We start from the raw sequence: 17,777 nt of genomic DNA, 5'->3' as shown, positions 1-17,777 counted from the left end.
AGAGATGCAATCATATCAACCCCCTGTCTTTGTGTTTATCAGACCCCTGGTTTGGAAAACCTCACCTGGGTGGTAAATATTGGCATGGCCAGACATTGCCTGGGGTTGTGGTCAAGTCCTTGAATGGTAGTTTTTCAGTATTTGAGCTCTCACTCCAACACTACTGAACAATTCTTCCCTTATTTAGCCTTCAAGGGGTGGTCTGATTGCCTGGCTCCCAGTATAAAAACACTTAACCACCTAATTGGTGACTGTGAATCTTAATTATTGACTGATAAGTTCTCCGAGGTCCTCTGATGGGACACATGGACTAAGAACAAAGCATTTATATCCAAACTGTTCAGACAGTGATTTCCCTCTGCCCACAAAGCGTTTTTTTCCCCACAAATGACTTTTTTTTTCATCTGGAGAGCAGGTGGAAATTGGAGACAACCTTTTTCAACAGCAGAAGAATGAAGCAGAGCTTCACAACCAGCTTAGTTATGCAATGAGATTAAAGGAACTGGTATAAGTTTATGGAGGGGCTAGGATGATCAAAAGGGGAGTGGTGGCTCTCCAGTCAGGGGGTGTGATGTGTTGAGTTATTTCTGTGGTCCCCAGGCTGCAGAGCAGAGTGAAGGGTGTTTAATATTCCCATGCTTCTGGGCTTTGCCCTCATGGGGCCATGAAGGAATATTTTCCCCTTCTGTTGCTACAGGTATCTGGGTTTCTTATTGCCTTCCTCAGAAGCATTGGGTGTTGGCTACAGCCAAGGCTGGATTGTGTCAATGCTTCTGCTGGAAGGAAAATCCCCCAGAAATTCTTGGTTACAGGTTCTTGCCCCTTTGCTCAAGGTGAGGCTGTTCACATTTGGCATCAGGAAGGAATTTTACCCTGTGGTCAAATTGGTATGGACTATGGATAGTTTGGCTTCCTCTGTAATGGGGGCTATGGTCCTCTTCCTATCACCTCTTAAGTGTATTTTAACCATCACTTCCTGGCTTTCCAACAGCAGGTCATTGACAGTGCTCTTGTCCCCCTGCATTATGTGAGGAAGGTTAGGGTGTTCTTGAGAGACAGTTAACCGTGATAATCTGAAGGCAGGCAGAAGGCAGGGCAAGGTGCCTGGTAGTTGTGCAACAGGATTATTTATGTAGTTTTAGGAACAGGTGAGACATCTTGAATAGGGTGGTTCACAGTGACAGGGATGCTCCTGTCTTGTGAATGGGGTTGGAATAGATGATCCCCTGAGGCCCCTGCCAGCCCGATTTATCTCTGATTCCAGATTTTTCTTCATATTTTTCTTTGAAACCATGAAAAGGGCTCTGATTTTGGCAACCATGTAAATTCAAAGTAGTTCATCTATTTTATGCAAATTGAGTATTTTTTCATGCAAATACATGTTCCCTTGGAACCTGTTTCCAAGATATTTTTTTTTAAGTTTTGTTTTGTTTTGTTTTGTTTTTTTATCAGGAGGGGAACATTTTTCAGCCAGCTCCAATCTGCATGTTAGGAACAGAGGAGCCAAAAATAAATAGGCCTGACATTGTCTCTTCAAAAATGTCCTTTATCATCATTTACAAAATGTTCTCTTGTTCTCCAAAAAAGCCTCCCAACTGCCCTGTTAGCTAAACAGAGTTTGCCAGTATTTGCCACCCAGGACATGAGGATCAACAGACATGGTGGGGCGTGTAGCTTACAGCCTGGGGGCAAAGAGATGAAATGCTGTTACCTCCTCTTGTGCTTTGGGCACAGCGCAGCTTGTGTGAAAACCCTTGCCACTTCCCATTGGTTTCTGCCAGGCCAGCCTGCTGAAAATCAGAGCCCAAAGTTAAACATTACCTGGCACGGCCCCCCGCAGAGCAGGCTGGTGCCCAGCTTGGAGCGGGCAAAACAACTGAATTGAATAGGTGATTAACTCTTTGTCACTTGCTAAGGAATCTGGCAGGTTTGTGAAGCCAAGTGAGAAGAGACAGGGCCAGGCCCTGAGCTCAGCTGCACCTGTGCAAGCCAACTTCAGCCAGGTTACGCTGGGTTTACACCAATGTGAACAAGTCCCTCTGACCAGTAAGGTCTTCTGAGATCAGAGTTGCATTGTCTTTCCTGGCTTTCCTTCATGCCAGAATCCATGTTAAAATCCCTATTTGTGAGCTGAGCTGGGGAAGGGGCCTCTTGTAAGCCAGGAGACCTTGGATACATCCTGTTCCCGTCATCAGTCAGCTCAAGAGCAGACTCAGTAATACCAAATCTCATGGAAGAAATGACAAGATTCCTGATTTCGAAGTCAAATTAACTCTGACTCATAATCTCCTGATAGAGAGATCAAATCTTGGGATCTTTTCTTCTGGCCCATGTAGAGTGCCAAGCTAGTAAGTCTGTGGAGGGAAAGGGGTAGGGAGAGATGGAAGGGGGAGAGTGGGGGGAGGGGCAGATCAAGGCCCCCATGGTAAGGGAGAGGATGGGGCAGAGGATGAGGTGAATGGGGCCCAGAGTGCGGGGCGAGTCATGCAACAGAGCTGTGGGCAGCCGTCTGTCTGTGTGAGTATATGTGTGCATGTGCGTGTGTGTCTCTGCCTCTCACGCCCAAGCTACAAAGCCCCCCGAGGCCTTCTGCTGCCCCTCATTCCTGACACACAGTACCCCTCATCCTGCCACAGCATGTAAGGAGCCGGGCTCCAAACCCGACACCCCCCCAAGCCCTGTACACCTTCACAAATACTCCCCCCCCACACACACACACTTCAAAAATAGCATCTCATGATTTACATTCCAAATCTCTTGATTTTTTTAAAGTTTGTCTCAGGATTTTTGACACAATGGGGTTGGCAGTACTGCAGTCTCCTTTCCCACAATGCAGTGGGAGAGCTCCTAAAGCCAGAAGAATTGGAACAGGTATCAGATAGGGCTGGAAATGTGAATGTAGCACTGCCAAGCACATAAGCTGCCAGGGCTCCATGGGAATTCAGCTTTTCCAGCTGCCTTCTTGCCTCCAAGGTTCTCTGGGTGTATCCAGATGCTTAATAAACAGCTCATGGAAGAATGACCTTGCCAGAAAAAACCAAGGCTGAACAGCTCACAGAAGCCATTTGTAGACAAGCCATTTGTAGACATGCTCACTATTTTCTAAACCATGTTAACTGATTCACACAGTTCAAATTAAATGTCATTTTGAATTAAGGGTTAATAGACCATTGACCGTCACAGGAGGGAGTGCTGGCTATATATAGTCTATATTCTTGACAGCCCCTTAACAGACCCAATTTGCAGTCTCTGTGTGTGCACTTATGTGTAATTAGGATGCAGACAGAAGTGCAGTTCCTTGCTGTAAGTGATAGTACTTTGCAGGAAACGTTCTGAGTTACAAGGATCCCCTGGACCAAACAGAAGTTCATTGTTGGTTCCAAGGGGGAGGGCAATCCAGCTGCTGCTGCCAGCCTGCAGGCAGCTTCCCTTAGCAATGGCCCCACCTTTCTCCCAGCCTGTCCCCATTTCAGAATCAGAGGAGGGAAAGGGAGTAAAGGGAGCTCATTCTGGGGTTCCCAAGTCAGCGGTGGAGAGTGGGGGTGGGTGTATTGGGGCCCCCCACACACACACTTTGGGAGGGGGGGCTCCAATACACCTGCCCCAACCTCCAGCAGGGACTGAATCCCCCCCAACCCAACTCCTTCTGCTCCCTTTCCCCACCTCCCATTCTGAAAACAGCAACAGGCTGGGAGGCAGCACAGACACAAATTGCAAAAGATGCTCTGTTTTGAAAAGTCTTCATCTGACCTCTCATGAAATGAGGGTTCAGATTTTCACCCAATTGGCCATTTTTTAAGTGGTCTGCAACTGTGCACTTGTGTTTGGTCACCAAGTGGCTGGAGTGGGTAAAAAATGTTACTTCTGTCTGCACCCAATAAGCCTATTTAAGCACTGCTACATCACTGCAGACCTATTGACAGTTATCTAAAGTGCTGTTCCAGAAGCCACAATGAATGCAACTAACCTGATGCTGGCACATATGACTTTGTAAAGGTATTACTTTGTGCCTGATAGCCTCTGTTGTGTTGCAAAAACCCAACCGAGTTTTCCTTGTGGGATTTGATATGAGCAATGCTTATCTGTTTATCTGAGTTCCTAAGGAGTGTTTTTCCTAAAAGTAATGCTCTATATACATGTTAATTAATACAGTTTAAATCGCCTAATTCGAACTGCCCCTAGTCTGCATTAACTTTAATCCTCATTCAATGAGGCTTAGTTAATTTGGGCTGGAGCCAATATTAATTCATAGTATAGGGCTAAGTACAGTAAAAAAGCCTGAGGCTGAATTGATTCAGTCTTTGTAGGTTAGTTTAAACTGCAAAGATTGAACTAATAAGCCAATGAACACACATTCACTTTTGATTCAGGAAATGCAGCCACATGCCTGCAATGACTCAAGCCAGAAGTCAGGGGGGTGCCAGAGCACAGCTCTCTGGTACATAGCCAACATGGGCTATACGTTTGCTTCCTCTTCCTGCTGCCCCCAAGGTATCTGGGATTTGCAGTCCATAATCACAGCAGCAGGACTCTGCAGGATCACTTGTCACTTCCTCTTCCTGCTTCCAGATGCCTCTAGGATTTGTAATCCACAGTCACAGCCATCAATAAATTTATCAGGGTAGGGCAGCTCTGTACTCAGGGGTTTAACCCAGGTTTAACCCCTGACCTTCCTGTCCCCAGACCCTGGGTGGGGTTTGCCTGGGGGGGGGGCAGTGAGCCAGCCAGTGAGGCCAGCAAGCCAGCCCTGACTGCTCCAACTGGGGAGTAGAGGGGTAGGGCCAGCACTGCCCTCTAGAGCAGACAATCCAGCCCAGCCCAGGGATGCAAAATGCTGGGATGCTGTGATTTAACTTGAACCAGTAAGGGGTCTGGGACAGAAGCTTCATAAACTGGTTTGACTTAAATCAGTTAAGTCTGATACTGCATTAAACTAGGTTTATCTTAAACCAGTTTCAGCCATTTTGAAACTGGTTTATGTGCACTGAATTTCTATTCTGTTAAAGGTTTAAACCAGTTTCTGATCACTTGAACCAGTTTGTGTGTAACTTCTGTCCCTAGCCCAAACATCCACAGGTATATAGTGATGGCTGTAGTCCAGATTAAACCTAGAAAAATGTAATGTCTATAAATGTCCAGAATATTCCCAGGATTACAAGTCTCCCCCATATTCTATTCCACCCTGCTTTAGGACACTTATGAGCAACAAGTGTGCCTACAGCAGGGCTGTCCAGGGTGGGAGTGGCTGGGGGGATTGCACAACATACCAATTCCAGGCCCCAAGCTGCACACTACGTGGGCTGTGTGCTGTGGGGCCTACATGCTTTGTGGGCTCCACAGGACCCCTGCCACACAGACAACACAGGCCTCTGCCACTGCAGCTATACAGGCAGTGGGCTTAGTAGGCTCCCTCCCACTGGGCTGACCTGCAGGACACCCATGGGGGGGCTGGAGGAGCAAGGGGGGGGGGGGTTGGGGGCTCATGCAGAGCCCCCCATGCAGCATGGGGCAGAGGAGGGCAACAGGGATCACCCCCTGCCCAGCAGCACCCGGTGATTGGGAGCTTTTTTTTTTTAAACAAGTGCCAAGAGGTGGGGCAGCCATTGCCAGGCTGGGAGGGGGGTGGGGGCTGGGCGGATTCGGCTGAATCGAATCGAATTACTGTCCCGCAAATTGGCCAAATCTGAATCCAAAGTGAATACTAGCTGCTTCACACAGGCCTACCAGAAAGCAAGAATCTCCGCATGCTTCCTGGCTTCTGGTCTCCAAAGGTTCCTGGAGGCAGCACTCGCTGGCTGTGTGCCTTGTCCCCGGCTCCCACTGTGGGTGGAGTGCCATACAGGAGAGCACCGTGGGGTGCCAGAGGACTGCGGGAGGGTGAAGCATTCCAAAATTAAGTTCTTCAACGGTTTCTGTGAGGAGGCGCACAGGCGACAGGCACCTGAAACCCAGCTGCAGGTGGTTAGTGGTTAATAGTCTGCTTGGCTGGCAGGCTGAGATCCAGCTGCAGCTGATGACTGGGAAATGATGGGAGAGCATCCAGGAGGGTTCAACACTGCAGGATCGGTGTGCAGGGAAGGAGATTGTGGGGTTGAGGCAAAAACACAGTGTTTGGGTTACCCCTTCCAAAGGCTAAAGGAAAGTATTAGGCTTGGGTTGTTTGCTTGCTCGGTTTACTCTGGGAATGATTTTGCCCTGTATAAAATAAACTTGCTGGAAACCCTGAATGCAGGGCAGACTGGCCTGGGTAAGGAAGCTGGGTCAGTGACCTGCTTATGATGCCTCTTAAGGTTGTTTTTGCAACCCTGCTTTGGCTATGCATGTCTGTACCCTAATTGTTCAGTGCTTCAAAAGCACTTGCAGTGTTTTAAACCTGTGTTTCTCAACCTGTGGGTTGTGGCCCAAAAATGGGTTGCAAGAATATATGAAAGAATTGCAAACAAACTTTTAAAACTGCATCAACAAACTTTTAAAATTGATTTTCCTATGAAGGAGAAAAGCATGGGGAAACCTGTGGCTTTTCTCTTGTAGCCTGGCACAGTTCTAGCCTGCAAGGGGCTGCTTGGGGTCTCCCAGGACTCACCCCCCCCCCTCCCCACGCACTGTGGGGCTGGGACCTGGGGGCAGCAGATCAGGAGTGAGGAGCGCTGGGTCAAGACTGGCTGTCAATTTTTACCGGTGAGTACAAAAAGAGGTTGAAAACTACTGTTTTAAACAATGTGACTGCCCATGGCCTGAGCAGTCAGACTTCCAGAAGATCTTGGCAGACTGGGAGCATAGAGGGTGCTAAGCCCTTTGGTGACTCTGACCTAGGGTTGCCAACTCTAAGTGAAACTATTCTGGGAGACTGTTTTTCCTAACGTGACACAATATCATTCATTTTACTCTTCAACCTATTCACAATATCAATCTCCCGGCCAATCCTACTGTGGCCCTTTGGCTCTGATGTTCAAAGGTCTGTTGTTTGCAGCTGATCTTGAAACCAAAAAGGGACTTTGGCCTGCCATACAACTTCCAGCCTAACCCACTCCTGGGCAGGCATTTGCATTTACACTAGAACTCCTCTCAACAAGTTTCCACTTAAGCTGCATTGGGGGGGGGAGGGGGTTCTAGTTTGTTTTTATTTCTAAAAGGTGTTTGAAACCTTTCACTTGTAGCCCAGGTACACCTGGGGGGGCGGGGGGCGGTGTGCCCTGTCCTCCGATGACAGTGGTGGTGGTCAGACAAGGTGCTGAGGAAGGGGTCAGCTACTAGAGCGGCTTCCTCCCTTCTCTATAGAGCTAGGCCGAAACCAAATACTTAACTATATACAATTTATTACAAGAATAAATAAAGATGCTTAATATAAAACAGAATATTTACAAGGCTTAACATATAGTGCTATATATAAAATTCCACAGTTCACATATAATACCAAATATGAACCAAATAACTTACAACTGATACAAACACATAGGAATAGTAACTTAACCATAACATTTCTTTAAACCTTCACAAATAACAATACCTATATACACGTTGAGATATTAAAACCCATAAACCATATAAACCCCCTTAAAGAACACCCCTAGCTATACAGCCCTTAACACAACAACCTCAAAATTGGGAGTGCACTCAGCACTTTCCTGATGGGGTTTCCCTGAAGCCCATCCCCTTTAAGGCCCTGGGATGTGGATGCGCCCCTCCCGCAATGGAGGGTGGAGGTGGGAGACCCTCCTCACCCGTGTCAGCCTCCCCTGTGGGGCCCACTTCCCCAGTAACTCACGCTTCCTCTCTGGAAAATCCAAGGCTCATCCCCTGATGGCTGATCCCGCAAGCGCCTCTCCCCAGCGATGCCTTTGGCTCTCCTTGATGGCCCTGCACTGGGCACCCGGGGCGCTGTCTCTCGCATGGGAGCCAAGCCCTTGCAGGCTGTGACTCCCTGGTCTCACACCGGGGGTTCTCCCCTTTCCTGGGCCCTGTGCTGGGCACCGGGGCTCTTTTAGTTAAAAGTGGAGCTGCACTGTGGGGCTCCGGTCACCCAACCTAGAGCCAGGGCTAATATGAGCAGCCACGAGCTGCTTCCAAGGCAGGTCTCCATGTGCCGACCTGCACACTGGGTGAGGCCCAAGCAGCTGCAAGCTGCTCCCAGGGCCAGCCCTCCGTGTACCGATCTGCCCACTGACTGCCCAGCTGCTTGCTGGGTTCGCAGACTCAAGCCACCTCGAGCAGCTCCTGGAGCCTGATCCCCATGCGCCAATTGGCACACCACTGGAGCTCAAGCAGGGTCTCAAGGATGGCCATCTCTGGAGCTCCTCTCTCCTCATCATCTGTGCAGCATGCTGAGCACACTCCCCTTTTATACGCTTCAGGGGCTCCACCCCCGAAGTTCCCTGGACCTGGCTGGCGCAGTTCCGATTCAGGTCCACCTGCTCCTTGCCCCCCCCTCCCTTTGGAAAAGGGCGGAGCATTGCTTCCCTTGTGCTGCCTCCGGATTGGTGGGTGGGCTCCACCAATCAAACAGCAGACCCTCAATCCTGGGACTCAGCCCAAGCTCCAAACAGGTAAGCCTGCTACATGTTCGTGCAAAACTTCACCTTTCCATGAAAAAAAAGTCAAAAGACTGATAATCAACTTGTCCTGGTGGTGACAGTCTGCTCTGATGCCTCCCGGGAGCTTGGTCTGTTTGTCTGCTGCCCTTCTTTTTGGGATGAGTTTCTCCACCAGACAATGCCTTGCTTGATGCACCGTGACCAGGGATTTCAATGCTGTTGCTACTTCCCCATTATCTTGAGATGAGACTTTGGTGCATCATGGGAGATGATGGGAGTAGGAAACCCTGTCCATAGAGAAGAATGTGGCCCTCAAACTGCTATTTCTGAATCTAAATATCTCAGGTTTGGGACGAAATAGGTTCTCTTTTGCTCTCTCTTTTTTCTCGTTCTGTCTGAAAATCAACTTTGGTCATGAAAAAGGCCACTTTCTGACTAGCAATAAGAGTTCAGGAAACACTATTGTGTGCATAGAACACTTTATTTTATTTTTATTTTACAGATGTGCACATGTTTTTCACCTTCCTGAGCAGGCATTTTCCTTGCAGAGATGTTGTGTATATCTCTGCTGTGTCATTGTCCTATTTTAGCCCCATCTTTAATCCCCTTTCAGGTGTCTTGAAAGCTCTAGGGGTTTTAGATTAGAGACTGAAATGAGCATCTGGGTACCAATAAACCGCTGCTTAGAGAAAGTGAAAGGTCTCATGGAGGCATAAAACAAAGATCCCTTTGTAATGTGGTGGTTCATGACCTAAGCCATGAAAGTCCCTATCTGTTTGTCTGTAGCTTTTAAAGGATGATTAAGATAAGTGCCCTTAGCTTACTAGATGGCGTCACTGGGCTTCTAGAAAATACATGGACAGCTTCTTGGAAGAGGGGACAGAAAGGCTCATAGAAAGGAGGAGAAAGAGTCTTGCCTTGTCAATGAAAGGCAGGAGATGAGGAGTCTGCTGTACATTATATGCATGGTTGATTCCCCAGTGACGCCACTGGTATCCTACTGCCGGCCACTGTGTGGAGTATCTGCCATTGATGTGTGCGGCTGCATGGACAAAAGGCCATTTCCAAGTTGGGGTCAGGGAGCTGCTGGTCTCAGTCAGCCCGAGACTCTGGCTGCTGTTGTGGTAGAGCTGCACAAAGTACCAAATGCAGGCACTGCATGTGATAGTGCAAACAGCACTGAGATGAGGTGGACCACAGTGAAAGGGGGAACCTGAGATAGACGGGGCTGACCACAGGTGACAGAATAGGGAAAGGTCTAGGACCCTCAAGCCAGCCTGGCCTGGAGTAGCAGGGCCAAAAGAAGCACAGTTCTACCGTGCTACTCAGAGGTGGGTGGAACTGACCCCTGGGCATTGCTTGGGTCCTACTTCAGCCCCTTTATGCCCTTATTAAGCCCAAGTGGTGCTGGCCCCTCTGCACACTCTTACCCTATCCCTGCCTGCCCCTTCATCCCCCAGAAGACTGCCAAGAGCCTCTGGTTGACAAGTAGAGCCCCTTCCTCTGTGGGACTTCAAGCAGCAAGTAGCTAGCATGTGGTGATGAAGGCGAAATCCTGGTTGCTAATCATCCAGGATTGCCCTGGGGCCTCTAGAAATTGGATATAAATTTCCTGGAGACTGCTGAGAGTCATCTGGGAGATAAATGGTAGGGCATTCACTAAAATAAATGTTAAATGTTGAATCTGGTTTGTATAGTAGTCCAATTGGTTTTTAAAATGTAACAGTAATGTGCATTTGCCTCCCTGACGTAATGACTCAATGTCATTACGTCATGTGATGAAACCTCCAGGAATAGATTCAAACAGAGTTTGCATCCCTAATCCCGGCCCATATGAATCTGATCCCTGCAGCATGACCAGCCCACGTGATCACATCAGTGCAGTGACATGATTGTGGTCAGGCTGTAGCCACCCTAAATGTGACCCTCCAGCCAGCCCAGGGGAAAGCCTCTCTGGTTGGTGACTATTCTGCAGGAGCAGGGCTATTAAGGAAGAACAGGCAGTCAGAGCTACCACAGCCACATAAAGTTGTCTCTCCTTCTTCCTCCCACCTGCCCCTTAGGATCCAGAGGGTTTGGGGGTCAGGAAAGGGGGAAGAGGGAGCAACCGGTCTTACAGGAAAGGAGGTGGAGAGGGTGGAACAGAAAAGCTCAGCTGGCTTGGAGAGATCAAGGTATGGAAAGAGTGAGTGGTAAGATCCCCCCACAATGAAACAAAGGGGAAGAACTGAAGTGGGGCCTGGGGGAGCATGATCCTTTGCTGGGCCGGGGCAGGGCAAGTTGTGGGGGCTGTGGCATTAATTAGGTTTCTGGGGCTTAGAGAACTGGAGCAGCTGGATGCTCCTTGCTCTCAGGCAGACATCAGGAGCTCTGGGAGCTGTCAGGCAGTGTGGGTGAGCAGGATCCTCTTCTTCCATACATATGGCAGGCTTGGTAACACCAACAGTCACAAATACAGGCAGTGGAAGAGAGATTCCTAGCTAAAATCAGACCAAAAGCCACAACATTATCTTAAAAAAAAGTGAGAGAGAGCCAGTGCTGTAGCAACAAAGTTTGATGTCTGGGGCATAGCCTGCAGTGGCAGCCTGCCCTCACCCCATGCACAGATCTGAGGGGCATACGCTCCCCCCCCCCCATACTTGCCCAGGAGTGCATGCAGTGGTGGGAGCTGCCCTTCCCCCATTCTCACATCCGCCAAAATGAGCCACTCACAGCTCCGTCCCGTGCCCCACCTGGCTGGACAGCACTTGTTGGAGCTCGCGTTGGTAGCCTCACTTGCTCCACCTTGCTATGGCACTGGAAAGAGCTTGAAAGAGAGTGAGCTCACGATTTTTGGAGGCAATCCCATGGATTTTTTTTTTGCTTTAGCTTTTGGAATGGGTGATACTGCTGCCAAACAGAGGAGAGATGTCTTCATCTGAGAACTAAGATTATAAGAAGTCAATCTTTTGGAGCAAACTTGTGCTCTCATTAGTAGCAAAGACCTCAGTGGAGGTTCCCTGGATTTGTGTTGATGTAACTAAGACTAGAAATTAGCCCTTCAGGGAAATGGAAGCAGTGAGCAACATCAAAGAAGCCAGCCCAGTGGATAGAAAAGGCCCTGTTTACAGATTCACAGAAGTTCAGGGCTGGAAGCAAACTCCTGAGATCATGGGGTCCAACCCCCCTGCTCTGGGCAGGAAAGACTGCTGGGGTCATATAACCCCAGCAAGGTGTGCATCCAGTCTCCTTTTGCAGATCTCCAGGATAGATGCCTGCACCACCTGCACTGGGAGTCTATTCCAGAGTCTGGTCTCACAAACCGTAAAAAAGTTTTTCCTTATATCCAATCTAAAACCTTCTTCTAGGAGTTTATGACCATTGCTCCTGGTTTTCCCCTGTGGTGCTTTGGTGAGTAGTTGTTCACCTAGCCCCAGTGCTCTCCTCTGATATATTTTTAAGGTGCCACCGAGTCCCCCCGAAGTCTTCTCTTGTCTAGGCTGAACAGTTCCCTATCTGTCAGCCTTTCCTCGTGTGGCTTGCTCTCCAGGCCTCTGATCATACGAGTGGCTCTTCTCTGGACTCTCTCAAGCTTCTCCACATCCTTCTTGAACTGCGGTGCCCAGAACTGGACACAGTCCTTCAGCTGTGGCCTCACCAATGGCGAGTAGAGCAGGAGAATAACTTCCTGAGTTTTGCTTGAGATGCATCGGTTGATGCATACCGGCGATTGTTTGATCTGCTAACTGTAGCATCACACTGGTGTCTCATATTCATTTTATGGTCAGTTATGACCCACAGATCGCTTTTGGACATGGTGCTAGCTAGCATAGCACCACTGAGCCTGTAAGTGTGTTGCAGATTTTTCCTCCCTAGATGGAGGACTTTACACTTCTCAGTGTTGAACAGCACGTGGTTTTGATCTGCCCATCTAACTAATCTGTCTAGGTCCACCTGAATCATCAGCCTACCCTGGGGTGTGGCCGCACGTCCCCACAGATTAGTGTCATCAGTGAACTTTGCCGGTGTGCTTTTTAGCCCCACATCCAGATCATTGATGTAGATGTTGAAAAGCACCGGCCCAGTACCGAACCACGGGGGACCCCACTGGCTACCTTCCACCAAGTCGACATCTATTAGTACTCTGTGGTCTGACCCCGCAGCCAGTTTCCCACACATCTAACCGTTGAATTGTTGTGCCGATAGTCCCCTAGTTTTACCTTACCATGATTCCACCAATAATGAGCCAAACCCCCCCCCAAATAAATAAAACCTCAAGACCCCCAGGGGAAGGAAAACTAGAAAGGAGAGCTAGATCCTCAGCTTGTGTACACCAGTGTGGCTCACCGATATGCTGATTTACACCTGGGACTTGCCCAATTCAGAATTATCCTAATCCAGAGTATTCAAAGGAAAACAATTATGCCCCAAGAACCCGGTCCGCATGACTGGGCGCTGTGTTTGTTGACTAACGACCAACAAGGGGGCAAACTGTGTTCTTGCATTGATGCAACCTCTTGCCTCACAGAAGCCAGGGCAGATGGAGGGGTGAACCGAACTTGGCCTGGGAAGGCCAATGGAAACTAACTTATTATGAATGCGTCAAAACAATATCAGGCCTGCAGACCAACCAGGCTGCAATCTTTGTCCCCAGAGAAGCCAATACAAGTCTAGCTTCTCACTTGATAGAAAATCTGTTGCTCTTTAATGGGTATAAATTAATCTACAGCTCCTGAAGCTGTCCCATTAACTCCTCCCTTTGACTGCAGGAAGGAGTACACCCTGGGCAACTTCAACAATGAAACCAGACTTAGGCTATGGCCATACTAGGACTCAAGGGTGGAGCTAGGATTTGGAAAAGAGGTGTGCAGGTGGTACAGTGCATCATCACACATTTTTTCCAGTTAAAGAGAATCTAGAAGTTTTGCTAATGTTAGGGGCCGAGTGCTATATTATTTAGTTTAAGATCCAATCAAAAAACAAATAACTATTGGAATGTTCACTAATTTACCTGGATTATAAGATTATATATAAATCTTAAATCAACAAACCAGGCAACAATCGTAATAATATATTGTTTTATTAGTCTAGTAGTCATTATACTGGAATGTACATCTCTAATTCATCTCTTATTCAGATTTGTAAAAACAAAATCTAGCCTTCTTGAGCATCTTGACACTTCACTGTCATTCATTTTCACACCTGAGTTAATGTTCACCTAAGTTCATATTGCCACACCTGAGTTAGGGTTTTACCTGGAACTAAGAACAGTCTGCAGGAGCGTGAAATAGAAGAGCGATCTTATGAAGAATGGCTCAGACAGCAAAACTGCAGAAAGGAAATCTTGATTTCATGGACCTTAAGACCATTCAGAATGAGAGAGGGTTGTTAACATCTGTGGAGCAGGAAGAGATTGGCAGGTAGGCCTGTGCAAAACAGCTAGTATTTGCTTCGGATTCAGCCGATTTGGGGGACAGGGATTTGATTCAGGGGATTCGAATCACTGTCCAGATTCGATTCAGCTGAATCTGATTCGGAGATTCAGCTGCTGTCCTGGGGCTTTTCTTGGTTTTTTTCTTAACTGGGGGCTGGCAGGGGTCCCCCCATGGTCCCTTCCCCCACTTCTAGTACTTACCAGCTTGGAGTGGCTGCAGCTCCCTGCTGCAGCCACCAGGGACTGCCCAAATCATTAAAGCTCTCCGAATCTTTTCTGAAGATTTGGAGAGCTTTGAATCAATTCGGACCTTTAAATTGGTCCCAATTCGATTCGAACTCGGAGATTCAACCCCTGAATCAGGTTGAATCTCCTCTGAATCAAATCAGCACTCGAAGCTTCGCACAGCCCTATTGGCAGGGATCAGGTAGATGAGGAGGAGGAGGGACCCACTTAACTCATGGCAAAAGTGAAAGCAATTTCTGTGGCTTGGTTGTGGCCCAAAGAGCTGATCTCATGGTAGCCCCCATCCCCGGTGCTGATTGGTGGACAGGTCCCGAGGGGAGGAGGAACGAGTGGGTGGCCTCCTTCTTGACTGCTGGCTGCACTCCTTGCAGCCGCGCCACTTGGCGCTGATTGGCAGAGAATCGCGAGGGCGCAGCTGCCATCTTGGCTGCTGCCCTTTGTGTCGCCCTGCCAGCTGGTGCCTTCCCCTCCTGGGCAGGCTGCAGGGTTGGACCACAGCAGCCATGAGAACTGCTGGCTTGCACTGGGAAGCCAGCATTTCATTTTTATTGTTGGCTTTTTTTGGTTGATTTTTCTGGGAAATCGCGGCCAGTGTAATTTTTTTGCACAAGTAGCCATTTTTCAAGGTTTCTGTGAAAATCACATAACCATGATTTAAGTAGGTCCCTAATGAGCCATGAAGTCAATGGACTCCCTCAGCAGAGCCTGATTAAAAATGCTGCTGCCTCTCCCAGGCTTTCTGTTTCAAAATATGGATGGGGCAGGAATTAAAGGGGGGCAGAACTGCACCATTCCCCACCCCCAGCCCCCTGGATCTGCTTCTGCTGGGAGTGTTTTACTGGTGTACAAAATATTATATTCTAGACCAGCAAAGTGCTTCTAGCGTGGACACACATTTGCTCTGTGTCAACAGGGTAGATCCACCCTACAGGCAAATAAAATTGCACAAATAAAAGTGCACCTGCTTTAGGGGCTTCCGCCAACACACCCGTCAGTCAGGTTTCATACTTCGGCACAATCCTGACTGATGAGAATATGTAGTTTAGACCCAGCCTAGGATGCTGGGAAACAGGTTAAAATAGCTCAGCTGTCCCCAAGCAGAGTCACTGACTTTCTCCAGCTTACAGCGATACAGTCATCTGATTTATGGGCTGAATTTCATGACTTTCTGCTCTTCTCCTGAGTCTCACGGAGGCTGTGTAGCAGATTCTGTCCATCTCAGTCATGTGCAGCAACTCAAACTGAAATGAGTGGATGAAAGAAATCACAATTCTGGCTGGGCATGTATCAAATAACCATTGGAAGTGAGGAGTTTCTGGAGTGACTGGATTAAATATGAGGCCTGTGACAGAAATGCTGCTGTCACTGCCAGGCAGGTGGTTTTATACTTAAACTGCACCAGTCCATCCTCCCTGTATCTGCCTTGGAAAATAAGCCTTGCCTGATGGAGATGGCCCTCTGACAGATTTATCATTTAAAACATAATTGCAAGCAGAGATCTCTCATTAAACGAATGCTAGGTTAACCGCTCACATTAAACTGTCAAAGCGAGATCATTTACCTTTCACCCTGGAAGAGGCTAGGGCTTGATGAAGCACAAGTAACAGGTGATATAAACCAAGCAAACCAACCAGTTGCTCAGGTTTATGGGAGAAGGGAATTTTATGTATGGAGAAGGAAAAGGAGGCGGTAACACCGTGTGCAGCAGGAAGGGCCCAGCCGCTCCTGGTATCGGGGCAGGTTTGTGCAGCTGCCCCGCCAAGCAATGCAGTCTCTCCTGGGTGGCAGTGCTCAGCACAGGGGGATGTGGTGCCACCACAGCACAAATGCTACTACCTACCTATCCCCTTACAGCAAGAGATGAGCACCTTACAAACAAGAATGAAGTTATGTCCACAGCTTTCCTGAGAGGTAGAGAAGGGCTATTTCTCTTCCTTGCACATGGAGATTAAATCTGGTATTTTTGAAGGAGCCTGTGGGAATTAGGCACCTAATTCTTATTGCATTTCCGAAACAGTTTCATGCCTAATTGACTTAGGAGTTACAGAAAACCTCAGTGTAAGATCACACACAATCTGGGACAGAATGAGAATTGAAATGGGATCCCATGAGTCAGTGTCCAGTCCAATATCCACATGCTCATCTGTGCTCTTTGCCTGCTATTTTCCCTGTCATGTTACATGAGAGCTCTGAAAGAAAAATGCACAAGTTGCCAATGGCTTCTGCTAGACTCCCTTCCTTTCCTGGTACATTCAGTATTCTCTTGTCACAGGCAGGGACAAATTCACTGGGATAAAAAAAAAATTATTGGAACCGCAACCTCCCACCCCCAGTTTTTTTGAAGGTCATCAAAAGCAGATTGGTTTTTCTTTCCATCATTTTGCATTTTTGCAGCTGTTCCTACATGTCCTAGTTCCAGCCCTGGCCCATCAGACATCCTGCTCTAACCACAAGAAAGTTTTGTTCTTACGGCACTTCAGACCTGACTGAGAGAAAAGTACTGTTACCCCTTTTTGAGGGGAGCAGTTAAACAACCTCAGGGTGCTGCAGGTTGTTTCAGTTAGGAAGACAGATTGGCGATAGGGTCAAACACTGCTAGGAAAAAATCTTGCTCATTTACAATGAGCGTCCAAGTCACATTTCCCTGAAAAGAAAGGGATCGGACAGTGAAAGACTCCATCTTTGCTTACGGTTCCAAGCCTCTTTTTTTAGTCAGCGTTTAATCCCGAACACGCTTGCTGAGCTTTTCTTGGGGTCGTTTCATGGTGCTTATTGTGACTGTACTTGGCTTTTTGCTTGGCCACGCAATGTTCAGAGTTGAGGTGCCAGACCCTTTAGTGGCTGTCAACTGTAGCAAGTGGGCATTTGTACACGGCATGAGGGTTTATTTCTCCCTAAATTGATGCAGTGTTTTTTAAAAAAACACCGCTTCAATTTAGGGCAAAGTAAACACCCATGTCGGAGCCTGATCCTTACCTGCCTCTCCAGTGGTGGGGAGGGGAGAGCGAGCTGCTGGCGGGCAGAGCAGTCCCTGAGCTGGGGGGAGGCTGGGCCTTCCCTCTGCAGCAGCAGTGCCCCCTCCCAGGCGGCACCCTCCTCAGGCAGTCCTCAGGGGCACTGCAGCCATGGAGGTAAGCACCAGGCCCCCGTGCAGCTCAGGCAGGCAGCCCCCGGCAGGGGGTGGGAAAAGATCAGGCTTGCCGGTTTTTTTTTTTCCCTTTCCTTCTGCAGAGCCTGCCTTCCCGGGCTGCTGCCAGGTTGCCCGCACGGTCTGCCTGCACAGGCCCTGAGCCGCACAGAGCCCGGTGCTTCCCTCCACGGCTGTAGGGTAGGAAACTAAAACTCCTTGGAGGTGTTTTACTTTGTAGGGCCCCAAAGTGAGGGTGGCCAGAATCTGGAATGGGCTTCCAAGGGAGGTGGTGCTCTCTCCTGCCTTGGGGGGTCTTTAAGAGGAGGTTAGACATGCACCTGGCTAGCGCTCTTTCCTGCCCAGGGCAGGGGGTCGGACTCAATGATCTGCTGAGGTCCCTTCTGACCCTAACATCTATGAATCTATGAAAGTCATTTGCTGCGTCCCAACGTCATTA

This window comes from Crocodylus siamensis, chromosome 13, assembly GCF_052110815.1.
Source record: "Crocodylus siamensis isolate JL-2025a chromosome 13, ASM5211081v1, whole genome shotgun sequence".
Classification (NCBI taxonomy): Eukaryota; Metazoa; Chordata; order Crocodylia; family Crocodylidae; genus Crocodylus; species Crocodylus siamensis.
Note: the sequence above shows the minus strand (reverse complement) of the source record.